Below are 5,349 nucleotides of genomic sequence, written 5' to 3'. Positions count from 1 at the left end.
GGTAATCGAGTCCAGGAGGTCCACAAAAATGTCTGTCCACGTTCTTTTCCTCTCTCGAAAATCCTATCGCTCCTTTGCGTCCAAACTAGCCAGATGATCAATATCATCGAGAGGGTGAGTTGATTTTGTCTTCTCATCAGTCATCACCATGTGTGAGGCCGGAAACGAGAGATCATAATTCCAGTGGAGCTACTTCACTTCGATCCGTAAATGAAACTCCTGTCCAAGATCAGCTCAGAAATCCCTCCCCACCCACACATGCATCAAAAACTGTGATGCTGCTGCTTGGCTCGCCGATCGACTGGGGCTCGCGAACACGGAGAACGGAGAGGTGGGCCGGCGCGGGGGTGCCACTCTGCGGCCCAATGTGGGCCCAGTAGGAGGTAGACAGCCTCGTGAGTGGAAACGGGCCTGCGATGTGATGCCTTGCGTGTACTGTCCGTTTGATGTGAAACGTGTGCGGGCCAGAAAATCGTTCACAAGGCCCACCAAAGTAGTGTGCCGGTGAGGTCAGCCCAATTTACGAGTACTAGGTGTTGCAGAGCAGTTTGTGCTAACTGACTCCGAAACTTCTGTGTATTCTGATGTGACTTGGGAGTGGGAGAAGCTTGAAGTTCCAGATTCACCCTCTAATAAACTTCGTCGATGCAAGTTGTATGTTTATATGTACAACCTTCCACTTCATCAGTTTAAGGTTGACAAGAATGAAAATATTTCTCCACTGTTTTTTTACAAAAAAAAAAATAGAGAATTTAATAAGCAACGGTAAAAGAAAGATACAAGGAAAGCGACGACGAATCCACGTCCAAACGAACTTTTATGACAGAAGGTGTTTAGGTTTACTGCACGAGTTCACCGGAGTTTCCTTCCACGGTTGCTTCAACGGCTAACTCGGCGTCATTTCGACGCCGTTTCGCTATCATAGCCGGAGTATACAGCAAATCAGCCCAAAATAACATCTTTCTACTCCTGCTCCCAACTTCTCTCCCCCACGCGAAGGCCCAACGGGGTCCAGAGGCCCATATTCTCACCCGCAGGCCCAACAACGCCTGCTCCCAACTCCTCTCCCCCACGCTCACCTGTGGTCACCGGAGTCGGGAGGGAAGCCGCACGCAACTCCGCGTTTTCTCCCTGAACCGCGTCCGGCGAACCCTAGCCTAGCTTCGAGTTGCGGCGCCGGCACGGGCGCACGGCCGGCGTGCGGACTCCAGTATCCTGGGCAGGGGCAGGCCGGCAGCAACACGCAGCAGCCGGCGCCCGGCGGGCCGCAGCCCGCAGCCCGGCAGCACGCACCGCGGCTGCGCGGCACCAGCCTGCAGCAGCAGCACCAGCACGCAGACGCAGCAGGTCAGCAGCGACCGCCGAACAGCGAGGCAGCGAGGACTGTTCCTGTAAGTTGAGATTCAGGCTTCGAATTTCCTATTCAAATTGTTAGGGATAGCAATTTGTCCCCAAATTACTTAGTCTAGTCTCTTGATTTCATTTTAGGTCTCAACTATGAAAAGAAAAAATAGTGGTACCATAGATTTGAGAACTTTGTTGCAAGGGGAGAAACAGTCGCAAGATGAGGTTGAGCAAGAGAGAGTTATATATGCTCAATTTGTGGTTAAATTCTTGAATATATGAAATCATACTCAATTATGTGTCATATATTTCCTATATGTATACTATGTGCAGCACTATACATGCCAAATATTAGCCTTTTGATTGTGATTTTTTTACCCTATACATTTTGAATACCCAGCTCCAAAATTCTGGGCCCACCACTAAGAAGTCCTTCCTTACTTTCCACGCAGAGTCCAGGCAGAATTGCACTATTGCACAGCTTCAGTCAATAAACCATATTGCCGCCGCCTCGCAGGAGGCCGGTGGGGCGTCCTCGTCGGCGTCGGCGGCCTCGTCTTACAATGGCTCGGCGTCCGGGCACTCCTGGATGCGGAAGGGGATGCACCTGCGGTGGCGGCAGCAGGTGGCCGTTAGGGGAGGGGGGAGAGCCGGTGGCGGCGATGTGCAGGATCTCGCACTGCCTCTCGGGATGTCCTTCGTGGCGGTGCTTGCCCAGGTGAGCGGGATGTATCTTGCCTCTTTCTCTTCCCGTCTACGCGGCGGAAAGACCCAAAGATTCAATCTTTACGCCCTTCGTGCGGTCCAGCTTGCCTTGCCATGTTTGGATGGTTAGAATTTTGTGCGAGCGTTCGCAAGAATATGTAGTTGGTTACTACTTATTCATTAATTGGTAGTTCCATTTAGACCCAAATTGTTGTTTAAGCTGCCCCTGACCCAAATTGTTGTTCCAGTATACCCTCAGCAATTGTTTGGTACTATTGTGATTAGAAGCTAGTCTTTTCTTTCTGCCATCCAAGTGGATGCTGTTCATTGAATTGTGATTATTTGGCTCTCCCAGTGGCGTTTGCATTGTGTGACAGTATCTCAAGACCCAGCTGCTCTGATCTTTAATGGAGTTTGTGACTGCATAATGTTCTACCAAACATGAGGTGCTGCTCAAGCCACTGAAGATTTCTATTTGATTCAGTGCAAAATTGATGAGTTCTGTCGAACTTGGGATAATGCTGTTTGAAGAAGGCCTCAATTCAAATGAACAAAATGTGTAAGAATTTTGAACTATTCAGTTCCGACTGGGGGAAAAGTATAGGAACTGTATACTTGTATATACTTTCTATAAAAGGTGGGTTACCTCTATAAAAAAAAAAGTAAAGGAACTTTGGACGAATCAGATCCTACTATTCTTGTTTGGCTCATGAAAGATTATTTTTGGCTGTTCAGTTCAGAACTTGCCATATGAGACATAGTTAAAGGGCTGGGGACGAGATACTTTGATTTTTAATGCCTATCTTGATTATAGTTCTGTTTGACTTGTGTTCTGTTGTTAACTGTTATTTTTGTTTTTTTTTAAATTCTGTGAGTTTGAATCTTAAGCACTGCATGCTTTTTTGTATCAAGGTGTAAATGTATGAGCATCTCATCCTAATATTCTAATTGATAGTGTGTGCTAGACTGTTTGCTACTTATATTTTTGGCCTAATAGGAGGAAGTACATTCTATCAGTAACTCAAATTGTGCAATTAGTGAAACGATTTAGGTGGATCTACTTGGGGCAACACCAATCAGCTTCAAAAGGTAACACTTCCTTCTCTTACAGGTTCTGAATAGATGCAGTGGTTCTGAAGGAAGATTACGACCTGATGTCCTCTCAAAGGTACATATGCGTCTTCTCATAAATGATTGCTGTTTGGAACAAAACTATGGATGTCCTCACACCAATTCTGGACGCAGATGTGTACCTCGGCAGTGAAGGAGTCCTTAACAAATGTATGGGCAGGCCAGTTTCTTTTTCACTACTCTGTTTCCGCTTCCCATAAGCTTCTTATATCTCCTTTTTATTTTGCGGTGTAGATTTATGGTGACAGATTTCAGAGTTTCATGAGTAACTTTGAGAAAGCTTTTGGTAGTACATTGAAAACGATTCACCTTATCAATGAAACACCTGTCTATGAGCAAGATATGGCACAATGTTCTTACAAAGATGGTAATTCTGTACCTGAAATCAAGTTGGGTGGTGCTGATTCATTACCTGAAATAAAGTTGGGTGGTGCTGATTCACCAAGTCAGATACATGATGTCCAAACTGACATGCCCTCAAGTTCCATGAATAATCAGATTGTTCTTCATGCGGGCATCAATCATCAGCTGGTTCACCTTACTCGTAGCAGATCTAATCCAGAAATTGATCAGCACATCCTTAGTGTATTTGAGAGATCTCTGAATGAGCAAGCTCGTTCAAATGAGCTCAAGGAGCTTGAAATAGGACTTACTATGAGAAAATTGCAATTGAGCCGATCTCAGTTAGCTCTGAGCTCTGACTCACACATGTTAGAGAAGATCAAAGTTCGTATGGGATTTCAGAAAGCCTCTTTCAAAGAGAAGAAATTCAAGACGGAAATGGAGGATACAAAGCATGCAGAACTTTTCAGGAAACTTATAGATATGCTTCTTACTGCAGTGGTACTCATGTCTGTCTGTTTTGGATATGGAACATATATTTACTCGTACCAGCGGATAACTGCTGCTACTTCAGCTTGTGCAGCAAATTTCAAGGGTATGTACCACATTTTTTTTATACAAATTAACTGTTTCCGGTGCTATTGTTGAGACGCTCATATCATGTGCTCCCTTTTGTTGCAGGAGTATACATCTTGGTGGATGCCAAGTTCAGTGTCAGCATTGAACTCTGGTTTGCTGCTTTTCAAATGCCATGTGATAGCAGCAACAAGGATATTCTTTGGAATTTTGATGCTCCTATTAATTGGTTGGTTGATTTTCCAGCGTTCTGCAATGGCTGGACCAAACATGCCAGTAACATTCAATGTTATGATATTGGGAGTTCTTTGTGGTTATTTTGGAAGCCGTTGTGTCGACACACTAGGCGGGGATGGAAATGTATGGCTTATATACTGGGAGGCCCTTTGCTCCATCCATTTACTTGGAAACATTTGGCCATCTCTTTTACATTGCATGCTCTATGGTCCTATTTCTGTGGCTCACAAGACCAAGGCTGTTCATTTACCATATTGGGCCCGCCGATACACATTTTATGTTTTGATGTCACTTATTCTGCCATGCTTGGCTGGTTTGCTGCCATTTGCATCTCTGTCAGACTGGAAAGAGCTTGCAGTTCAATGTTTGAAGTCCAGATTCAATGGAAGTAACATTGAGGATTGATTATTGAAAGATTGGTTGTGGTTATCGGTGTAAGCTCAGACCCATTTTCCAAGGTGTAAAGGTTTTTGCAGTTTTAGCCACTTTTCCCCATTAGGACCACATATGAATTGGATTTCAGTGTAGCAAAGGAGGAAAGCTATTTTGTTTGGCTTCCTTTCATCCGACCGAAGATATGTAAACAGAGTTATTGGAATGACAACAAAATCTCTCCTTATCTTGTAGTGGAATATCAGATGGGCCAGGTGAAGGGTCGAGATGGCGGACTAGAGGGGAGGTGAATAGTCTTTTCTAAAATTAATCACGTTGGCTAATTGTCGATGCGGGACCCACAGGATATCCCGCAGGGTAGAAAAAAGATATAGTCCAACTAGGATTCTTCTTATATAATCATAGTAGTAGAACTATTAGGTAATCCTACTAGGAAATCTCATTATAAACCGACTAGGACTCTGGCCTCCTGACTATATAAAGGAGGGCAGGGCTCCTGAGAGGAGAACAATGGTACAACACAACACATTATAATCAATCCAACGCAGAGGCTAACGCCGACTGGACGTAAGGTTATTACTCGATCTACGATCGAGGGCCTGAACCAGGATAAATCGACTG

The 5,349-nt window shown here is 44.8% G+C and overlaps 1 pseudogene; it reads left to right on the top strand.

Annotated features, from left to right (window-relative positions):
• Nucleotides 1-1,800: 1,800 nt before the first annotated feature.
• On the top strand, nucleotides 1,801-4,954 carry LOC136549951 (protein CPR-5-like; annotated as a pseudogene).
• Nucleotides 4,955-5,349: the final 395 nt, after the last annotated feature.

This window comes from Miscanthus floridulus, chromosome 4, assembly GCF_019320115.1.
Source record: "Miscanthus floridulus cultivar M001 chromosome 4, ASM1932011v1, whole genome shotgun sequence".
In the NCBI taxonomy this organism is placed as follows: Eukaryota; Viridiplantae; Streptophyta; class Magnoliopsida; order Poales; family Poaceae; genus Miscanthus; species Miscanthus floridulus.
This window is presented reverse-complemented; position numbering and strand designations above follow the sequence as displayed.